This window comes from Danio rerio, chromosome 25 (assembly GCF_049306965.1).
Source record: "Danio rerio strain Tuebingen ecotype United States chromosome 25, GRCz12tu, whole genome shotgun sequence".
Lineage (NCBI taxonomy): Eukaryota > Metazoa > Chordata > Actinopteri > Cypriniformes > Danionidae > Danio > Danio rerio.
The window spans coordinates 19,330,292-19,341,554 of NC_133200.1; the positions used below are offsets into that span (position 1 = coordinate 19,330,292).

Consider the following 11,263-nt stretch of genomic DNA (forward strand, 5'->3'; position numbering starts at 1 on the left):
AACCAAAACATGACATCCACAATGCTGATCACCAATGCACAGCTAGTGTCTTACAACCAATGTTGAATTTCTGGTTGAATTTCAAGGTTTATGTGACTATTTTCAATTTCATCTGTTTCCTTTAACAGCATCCATGTTTGAATGTAATTAAAATACAATCAGTTAAATAGACTTAAGCACCCATTTGGCTGTGAAAGCATAAAAAAGACCATTTGAACATAGGCATCGTCATTGGCAACAGGCTAGCACAGAAACTTTATATCTTATCTCAAGATAGCTGTTTTTTTTTTTTTTTTTTTTTTTAAAGAAATCAGATCTTAAATGCTGAGATTTTGTATGGGATTACAATTCACCGGAATCCCTGGGCCTGGCTGACTGAAATTAAAAGGCTGTGTGCATTACCCCATTGGTGTGAGAGAATCTTTACTATAAGCATCAATGGATTTACAATATGAGACACAGAACCTGCTTATTCAGTCAGCAGCAGCCACTGCCTTATTGCTGATTCACACATCTAAACTGTTTCACTAAAGACGCAAAAAAAAAAAAAAAAAAAAAGACAACTGAAATGATAGCGTCATGGTCAGAAGAAGAAGTGCAGAAGTTCATCTGTTGGATCCATTGAGAACTGGTTGGGATGACTTAGAATAAACAGTTTTTTGGGAAGTCACAGCAAAAACAAATCAAAGTGAGTCAAGCCAATCTGAATCGTACTATACTGTGCAGAGAAAAAGTAGCTTTAACATGTTTGTTGGGTGCTGTTTCCATCTCATATTAACATGCATTATTAGTGATCCATCGCAAGAGCTCAGCTGAGGCTCAGTACTGTTTCACCCAGATATTAACAAATGCTTTACTTTTTAGCAACAACAAAAGCATTATTGAACAGTCCAAGTTTTTAAATGACATCTATAATTTTGTTTGTAAATTAAGACCTTTGGTACAATCTAGCAAGCAGACAAATTTTTTCTCTTATCATATATTGTGTGTTAGTTTAGTCCTTTTTGGCTGTTCAAACACATTTGACATTAACATTTACAGATTAGATTAGATTAGATTCAACTTTATTGTCATTACACATGTACAAGGCAACGAAATGCAGTTTAGGTCTACCCAGCAGTGCAATAGCAGCAAGTGCAGGATTTAGGTATAAGTTATAAAGTGCAGTTATAAAAAAAATATGGTGATATTTACAGAGGGATGTACCATGAACATTGTTTACAGGTTGTAACAGAGATTTACAATAAATGAATGTGTACATATTGCTATTAATAATTAGAAGTGTGCAGATAGATACACATATTTATAAATGTATATGCACAGTGGGTGTGTACATGATTACAAATGTCCATGTGCAGTGGGTATGTACAGTTCAAATAAATGAATCAGTGCAATGAATATGTGCAATTTTTAAATGTGCAAATGTTAAATAGTGCAGTATTTAACATAATAGTGCATTATGAAAGTACTCCTATAAATGTGTAGCTGATCAACTACCCCTGACAACACATTCTCACTCCCAACTCGTCACATACTGACGCTTGGTCAGGAACCCTCGGCGTCTGTTATTGACGCACAGGGTACCCCTTTAGCGTCATATTTAGACGTGCAGGGATTCCCTATAGAATCTGTGCCTGAGCCTGAGGCGTCATATGGAGACGCTGGAGGCTCGTATAATTACCAATAGATGTCAACGCAATTTTTAAAACCTGATTTACGCCTATTATCTTAGTTTTCTTATTTTAAAAATATGTAATTTTTATTTTGTTCATGAAAAGCGTCTGTAAACGGGGTCGAAACTACTGTATGAATAAACTTCGGCCCACGTGACATCCCTTCACGGTGAGTTTAACGCCGCTCTGCTATTGGTCAAACTGCATCAGCGGTGAGTTCTCAGATGAGTTCAACTGTCAACATTAAATATTACGTTAATGCTGCATAATATATTTTTATTGGAGATTAGTTGGTGTTTATAAATATGTTATCATTTACTTTATATTTAATGAGTGAAAATATATTCGGTTGTCCAGTTTAGGGTAACTATGCCTAATAAAACTTTGATTCATTCATATTATTTATTATTTTTTTACTTAAAAAAATATTAAATTTCAAGTACTAAGTTTAAAAATGTTTTCGGCTGATATTTTTCATTTTAAATTATTTATTAAAGTTGGGGTCATTGTATGTGGCGATCTATTTTTTTCAGTCTATGCTCGCTATCCCAAGGTTCATTGCGATCCCAAGGTTCACTGCGGTTTTCCACAAGGTAAGTAAAAAGTAAACAAATAAACACGATTTGTTGATAAAGCATGTACTGTGAACTAGCGACGTTATCTAATTACATCAAGTTCATTTATTAAAAACATATTTTTCTCACATATAACGTTGGTCATGCATTAGAACAATATATACATTTTAAGATAAGGAACAGTGTAACCAGATTGTTGTTTTCCACAATAGAATTCGTGCAAAATCTATATATAATATGCAATATGCAACTCTAATAATACAAATGTATTCGTAATTGTTTCAATATTAAAGAACATCAAGTGTTTCCAAAGGTTTATTGTAAAAACAATTATTTTCCATGCCTTAAAACACACACACACACACACACACACACACATATATATATATATATATATATATATATATATATATATATATATATATATATATATATATATATATATATATATAGCATAACAAAAGCTCAAGTATAACTTAAGCTGATGTATGTCACACAATGAATATCATACACTATTACCAGTACAATTTGGCCTTTACCAATTTATTTAATAAAAGAAAGAATCTATCATCTCTAAATTGTGGTAAAGAGGCACAACAAGCTGTCTTCTTTTCAAATATTATGTCAGTCAGGATGGTAATGGTAAAATTCAAGGATTACCTTGCACCTTCTCAGAAATTTACCATTGATCATATGTATTACAAGTGGCTGGATTGTTTTTAACACAAGCAACGTTTTTTTAAATCATTATCTTAAAGAGATTAAGGCTCATTTTGGACTACACTTACATTACTTTACAACTGCTTAATGCAGTACTGATGTATCTAGTAGTTTAGTGGGTTTAACTAATGTCACATCTGTTTTTATTCATTTCAGATGCAGAAACTTTTGACATATGAATTCATCTTGACTAAGGGTAATGTTTTTGTTCAGAATTAATCATTATTTAAAATCATTGTATTTTCTTTGTTATTATGTACAGATTTTAAAAGAATGTACTTTCTTTTAATAAAGAACTCTTCACAGCACTGCAGCTAAACAGTCACAACCTCACAGAGCTGCACAACTGCCCCACTCAGATCAGTGTTGAAGCTGGAACCTCATCTTGTGTACAGCAAAGGCAGAGCTGAAAATTCACTGTTTGTCTTGTATTGTGTGGTAAGTCATAGTTTTATTAATTTTTTTATTTTATTGCAACACTAAGTAGTCCATTCTGTGGCCAATATGATATAAAGGGCCTAAAATGGGACTGACGTGATCATTGTTTTGATTTCTAGATAAGTACTCATGGGGCTACACATGCAGCTGAAGTTAGCTTCATTGAGTAGGACATTTCTTTCAGTATACTCTTAAAGAGATTCACCCAAAAATGAAAATTCTGTCATTATTGACTCATCCTTCACTTGTTCCAAATATGTCTGACTTGCTTACTTCAGTTAAACACAAAAAAATTATATTTTAAAGAAAGATGAAAACCTGCAAACATTAACTTCCATAGTATTTGTTTTTTCCTACTATGTATGTCAATGTTTTCAGCTTTCCAACTTTCTTCAAAAAACTTCCTTCATGTTCAACACAAAGTAACTTGGAAGTTTTTAAAAAAGGTTTACAACCACTTAAAGGAGAGTAAATAGTGAACTGTTCCTTTAACCCAATCTAGTTGACTTTACTAGAAAATTGTATAGAAACCCAGTGGCTTAAACCCCTTACATTTTATACAAGGTACAACTTAACAGCCATACTTGAATTAAAATATTACTGTAAGTTCAAGAAGATTGTAAAGGTTCTAGGTTAATTTAAAGTGGGCTGTTTAGTTTCACCTTGTGTAAAAACATAAAGGATTTAAGGCAACATGTTTCGATGCAGTTTTCTAATAAAGTCAACTAGTTTGGGTTAAGAGTGTAATGGGTTACAGTAATAGCAGTGAATCATGCAGGCATAAAATAAATGTTTAGCCATGTAAAGCAATAAGCTTGTTATAATTTAGAAATATTTTAGGGTGAAGCACAGTATGCTGTTGTAGTTTTCATATAATTGATGAGTCAAACATGAGATGTATTTTTTTTTAAGGTTTTGGTCCAATAATACCCATATTCTGCTATTTAAAAAATCATGCTGGAATTTGTGTCAGCATTCCCTTCAATGAAAACTACAACAGTGGACATCAGTGGTGATAAAAATGTATGTGAAGGATAAGGGTGTTCATAATGAGAAGTGCAGTCACTATCCTGATCTCTGAGTTTGTAGAACTGACAGATCTGCTTGGAATAAATGGAAACATGCTGGAAATGTTTAACCTATTATACAGTTAATTCAAGAGTGCCAGGTTTAATGACACTTTACATATATAAATAAATATCACTGAACTTTCTAAATGAAACCTAACACTCATTCTTTGTTCAGTAATGATGTTGTGCACTTCTAATACTTTACAGTGGCAAAACCTGGAATAACACATGGGAGCCCTCCAGGAATTGCTGACACTTTACGCCCAAGTCTCCTCATGCTAACCGGATTGCAATATGACAGTCTAGTCAGCATAAACACCTGGACTCACCAAGCACACTTTGGTTCTCAGTGTTTTGTAAAAATAGTTTTTGCTATTCTTCAGTAAATACTTGAATATGTTTTGAACTTATTCTACTTTTGATGCTTAAGTTCAGAAAGTTGTTATTATAAACATAATTTGCATTTGTCATGAAATTGACTTCTTGTTGTTGTGAAAGCTGTTTATTATAATGGCATTTCCAAAGGCATCATTTGAAAATATTTTTTGCAGTGCAGTTTTACTTGAGCTTGACATACCAGATGTATGACATGAATAAATATCACAAAATAAATATAATAATAATAATACAAAATATACATTTCCTTCAATTATAATTGTTTTTAATCATTTATATATGTATGGTAATATATTATTGCATTAAAAACTTATAAAATATATATTTTTGGTTAAAATATATATTTTTGCATTTTTGTGTGATTTTTATTATTTTTATTTGTGGCATTATAAATAAATTATAAATGTTTCATTAAAAATGTATTGTGTTTATTTGCATACTCATTTACAATGAACTACTATTTATACTATTTAATGGGCACTATATTTGTCATTTAAGTTTGACATATATTTATATTTGTATACCTACATGATGCAGGGTTTAGTTACAGCAAATGCTTGAAATGTTTTCAAACATGAAGCTTTTTCTATTATTTTATTATTCGTTTCAAATTAAGTATACTGCCTATGATCTGGTTTTACTATGATCATTTTACACATCAGGTTACCCCCACAAAGTAATCTCACGGTAAATATACATTTGTATTTTTAATAAGACAACAAATAACATGTAATATTAATACACATTTTGATATTTAAGTTATATTATAAGGTTATAATCAACCTTCAGCCGGAAGATTACCAAATAGAGACAAAGTGTGACGTAGATTGCGACGTTGTGATTGGACTATAACTTCAAAGCCAAATTAAAAGATCCTTCGTGTTGCTAACTATGTTTTGCTAACTTTGCCACTTTACTAACAGTGTCCTTTATCAATGAGTTATCGCTGTGTTTTAAATAGTTAACGATTAACCAAGATCGTAACCCTAAACTTAACCCTAACTACACCTTTCAAGGAACTACAATTTGTAGCGCCATGTCTTTCCTCTCCCATCTATACAGCGACAAAGGATTGTGGGTAATGTAGTTTAAAGCCTTTTTGTAATAAAATGGAACAGATACAAATTTTAATGAACTAAAGACTATCTGAATAAGGTCATTGTGCATATATTTATGACATATATGAAAGCCAGGCATAAATTTGTTATTTTACAATGAGTATTTTTTAAACATCTTTTATTGACTTGATCAGTATATATCAGACTATTATATCCAACATTATTTATTGAACATAGCATAGGTAATAGTCTTGCTGATATTCTCTCACTCATTTCTCGTTTGAAATGTGAATACTTTTTCCTTTTCTACGGGGCTCTACTCATCCCCTTTGAGTAAAAGGGCAGTTAACCTATGTAGATGTATTATCTTCAACATGGACAAGAAATTGTATTGTCACATGTACAGTTGTGGTAAAAAAAAAAAAAAAAAAAGCTGTAAAAATAAGCTAAACATTAGTATCCTCTTTAATTACAAGTTATTAGCAATAGTGATTATGTTCATCACAAATATTATGAGTTCAGAATAATATGTGTGGATGTAATTCTGTAAGTGTGTTTCATTAATGATCATCATGTGTTGTTTAATTGTTTTCACTTTATTTGAAATATGGATAAAAGTTCTTTTAAAATATGTAAATGTTTATAAATAAAACCTTTTTAAAGACATGTATTTGTTTAAAAACCACTCTTTATCTGATTATTTTTACATTCTAAATCTTCAACTGTTTGTGTAACAGTATGATTTGATGACAATGGATGAACTTGTGTTTAATAATGATTCCACATAATGTCTTTGTCCTGCATGTGGGTTAATTTGTTAATTATTTTCTTTATGATCAAATGATTGTAAGATTTGCTGCATTGTAAGAATCATGAAAATATTGAGAAATGAGGTAACAATGATTAAAAGATATCCTTTCAAATGCTGCGAATAGTTCAAACCTCCAAATGATTAAAAATACATAGCCATTAACCAACAAAATAAAAATGCAAACATTTAAATTATCTAAACTAGAAGTAAAATAGTTCTGTGCTGTATTTATAAGTTACTGTGTAGTTCTATGTCTACCAAAAATACATATTTCAATACATATTTTATTTTCATTCATTCATTTTCTTTTTGGCTTAGTACCTTTATTAACCAGGGGTCGCCACAGTGCTATGAACCGCCAACTTTTCCAGCATGTTTTTATGCAGCAGATGCTCTTCCAGCCGCAATCCATCTCTTGGAAAATATTTTATTTTTTATCTTGCATTCAATAAAACATTATACAAAGTTAATTTTTATTTTCAGAATAACAACAGTCGCACTGTTATCTCACAACAAGTGCAGCAGTTTTTTGTTAGACATTCTAACAAATTAATACAAATGTTTCAAAGTAAGGACAAAAATAAAAGGAGATTAATTTTTTTTTTTTTTTTTAGAAAAATCCATGAGGACCAAATGGATCCATCAGATCTTTGATGTAAATCATAGGTTAATTTTTCCAGAGGTAGAAGTGTGGTTGCCTGACTCAGCCACATATTGACTGGAGGTATCTGAGCAGTTGACCATAATAATGTACATTTTTTGCCCAAGTATATGCAAAAATTAAATTTATCATAAAAATGTATCATAAAATTAATATTTTAAAAGCTCTTAATGTCACTTAATGTAATAATTTCATTTTAATATAGAGTTCCTTAAATCGTTATATGTTGTAAGCAGTTAGGCATACAATAATGCTCTTAATTTACAACACTGATTGATTTTAGAGGAATGCTTACATACTGTACATATCTGTGTATTTAAAAAAAAAAGACAATTTGGTTATAAATGATGACAATTTTATTTAATTTTTTACAGATTTTATTACATGCTTTAGATTCAGGGTTGAGGTCATCCTCTTCTGGATTACAGTAAAATAAAATCCACAGTCAATGTCAAACTCATCAGCTGGAGCTTTATTTAAAAAAAATCTATGTTCTCTGCTCCAGCCAAAACTTGCAGGTACCTTGCAGGTCTCTAGATATAATAGAAGAAAGAAGAACACAACAACATAAAAATATATTAATATTCTTTGGACAGGGTAACCTTATGCTTATGTCTGTGCCAAAAAATACAAATACATACCAGTACATTTCAGTAGCAAACAAGCAGGAAAGTTCTTTGAAGGAACCAGGATGAGTTGAAAGGTATTTATAGTGGTTGGCCATCTCTGCCACAAGAATCCACTGCTTCTCCTGAAGAATCCTGACTAGCAGGATGATGTTGAACACCCTCCTCTTTGTTGCTGGGTCAGCAGAGTCTGAAATATATTTATGAAAAGAAAGTTGTATAACAAGGATTATACGTCAACTTTTAAAGAATCAACACTGACAGAAGTCTAGTGTACATACCATGCAATATGACGAAGACATCCACATCACTTCTTCTTTTTGTTGTCTTTGCTTCTGCTACTGAAAAAAAAAAATGACAGTAATAGTAACACAATTTTTCATGACTACATGTAATATTAATAAGAATTTCCTCACCGTCTGCCCACTCCTCTACATCACAGACCAAAGTCTTCCAATTGGTTTCCAGTCACTGCCAGTTTCATGGATTCTGTTTTGCAACTTGCTTTGCAGAGCTGTTGCGGTCTACAATGATAAGCAATCAAAAAATCACAATACTATTTAAATAGGTTACTGAACAACTAAAACAAATTCAACTGGATATTGTTACCTTCTGATATCAACAGGTCAGCGAGATGGCCAAATTGTTGAATATCTGCTAATTCCAGCACATGACCATGAGAGTTACAGTAGCATGTCTGGTCACTGCAATCCTATAGAAGAAATATTGCACTGTTCAACCTCCTTCCCAAAAGTAAAACCAGGCATATCCTGGTATGCCTCACTCCATTTCACCTGGTTAACATATACAAACAAACAAACAAACAAACAAACAAACAAACAAACAAATAAATAAATAAATAAATAAGTAAACCAATAAGTTTTGGCATTTACTTGTAGATCAGTTTAAGACAATCACAGTTCATCTATTTCAGATATAAACTCATGTGATTAGGCATGAAACACACTAAAATCATGGGCTTAAAGATGGTGCTGAAACTTTGGACAGCTTTTTGCAACTCTTTGGAGGTAGTGTCATTAGTTGATGTAGTCCACAAATCTTCCTGTCAATTCTTAATCCTTAGCTGTAAATAAACCTTCAAAAATGCCAGTGTTTGAAAAAGGAATGAAACAGTACAGAACAAGTGCATAACAGTTTATATCTTCTAATCTAATTTTCTTAGGTGAACATCACAGAGCTGTTTTCTTGTTAATTTAGTTTCAACACATACAGTTTAAAGTACCTCGTGCATTCTTGAAATGGTTATGCTTATGGTTCATATCTACTTAAATTGGCAGTATATCTAGTGTGGAAGCAGAACAGATGAAGGGCTCTTCCTTGCAAATACTATCCACCTTGTATTGCACAGACTCCCACTCAAGAATATCTCAGAAAAATGTCTGCTGAGATCTTAGCAGTCCATTAAAAATAATTATACCAACATCTTTTCCACCAATGGAAAGAATATAAAAATACTTTAGGATATATTAATACTTGCATGACCAAATCTGAGATAAAAAGGCCATCAGTATGCCTTAGTTTAAATAAAACCAAAATTTTACTCTAGCCCACTGTCACCTAGGTCTACAGATACAGGGACTAATGGAAACAATGAAGTACACACTGACAGTCACTGGAGCAAGGCCCTCTCACAGTTGGGAAGATTGGAGTTCCTATGAGCTGTACCAGATAAAAACAACAAAAAAATGTACATTTATAACATTTCTAACTTATCCTAAGACTAGTAGACAAGCAGCATAAGCAGTTCTAATTTCCTAAACCCCAATGTGGGCAGTTGATGGCCTATAAGGTGTCATAAAATCAGACAAAACAAAATACTTTCTGAAAAAGAAAAAAAATGGTTGGCCACTATCAACACCCAGAACAATTAGTTTTAAACAGTTAGGCCACAATATTTTGTGAGCTTATGCTGTAGTTTTTTAATGTTTGTCATAAACAATAGTAATAGTAAAACTAATGCGTTTCTTTCTGTTATTACAATAGTAGTGAAAGAATAAATGCATTTTATCTCATACAATCACATATGCCTAAACAATGTAGATATTTAATATACATGGAATGAAAAACTTCACTAACCCTTGACTGATTCCAGAGTGGTCTTGGCCTTCCTTACATGGTGGTGCTTTCTGCAGATCACCAAGTTGTCATCAAAACTTGAGCTTATAATTGAGATCTTGATGATAAATCTGAGTATTGAGGAATCACTCATGGTGATAGGCAGAAACAGGCTGAAAGACACAAGAATTAATCAAACAAATATAAATGTGTTAACAGAGATAGAGAGACAAGTGCAATTTAACATATAAACATGGGTAAAGTGATTTTACTTTTTGCTTATTAGAAAACAAAATTGGATTTTTAAAGAAATCTAAAGAACCTGAAAAGAGAAAAGAAAAAATATTCATATCTGAACAGTGAACACCTTATAATGTACACCTGTATATATATATATATATGTGTGTGTGTGTGTGTGGTAGATTAAGCTATTTTTTTGTTTAGTTTTGTGTTGTACAATGAATAAAATGTGCTCAGACGGGCAAAATTTCTGCCTTTTTCCTTTAAAGGCATGGAAAATAATTGTTTTTACAATAAACCTTTGGAAACACTTGATGTTCTTTAATATTGAAACAATTACGAATACATTTGTATTATTAGAGTTGCATATTGCATATTATATATAGATTTTGCACGAATTCTATTGTGGAAAACAACAATCTGGTTACACTGTTCCTTATCTTAAAATGTATATATTGTTCTAATGCATGACCAACGTTATATGTGAGAAAAATATGTTTTTAATAAATGAACTTGATGTAATTAGATAACGTCGCTAGTTCACAGTACATGCTTTATCAACAAATCGTGTTTATTTGTTTACTTTTTACTTACCTTGTGGAAAACCGCAGTGAACCTTGGGATCGCAATGAACCTTGGGATAGCGAGCATAGACTGTAAAAAATAGATCGCCACATACAATGACCCCAACTTTAATAAATAATTTAAAATGAAAAATATCAGCCGAAAACATTTTTAACCTTAGTACTTGAAATTTAATATTTTTTTAAGTAAAAAAATAATAAATAATATGAATGAATCAAAGTTTTATTAGGCATAGTTACCCTAAACTGGACAACCGAATATATTTTCACTCATTAAATATAAAGTAAATGATAACATATTTATAAACACCAACTAATCTCCAATAAAAATATAT

At 31.5% G+C, this 11,263-nt stretch overlaps 2 long non-coding RNA genes across 2 annotated transcripts; one reads left to right on the forward strand and one right to left on the reverse strand.

The window, feature by feature from the left end:
* Positions 1–1,758: 1,758 nt before the first annotated feature.
* On the forward strand, positions 1,759–3,396 carry LOC137489748 (uncharacterized). Its single transcript, XR_011009123.2, has 4 exons — positions 1,759–1,842; positions 2,207–2,266; positions 3,125–3,164; positions 3,263–3,396. It is a non-coding gene; the product is annotated as an uncharacterized lncRNA (long non-coding RNA).
* A 4,339-nt stretch (positions 3,397–7,735) lies between these two features.
* LOC101886343 (uncharacterized) lies at positions 7,736–10,279 on the reverse strand. Its single transcript, XR_002457772.3, has 6 exons — positions 10,126–10,279; positions 8,638–8,822; positions 8,445–8,552; positions 8,310–8,366; positions 8,044–8,218; positions 7,736–7,935 (listed from the first exon to the last, which is right to left on the reverse strand). It is a non-coding gene; the product is annotated as an uncharacterized lncRNA (long non-coding RNA).
* Between the last annotated feature and the right edge of the window lie 984 nt (positions 10,280–11,263).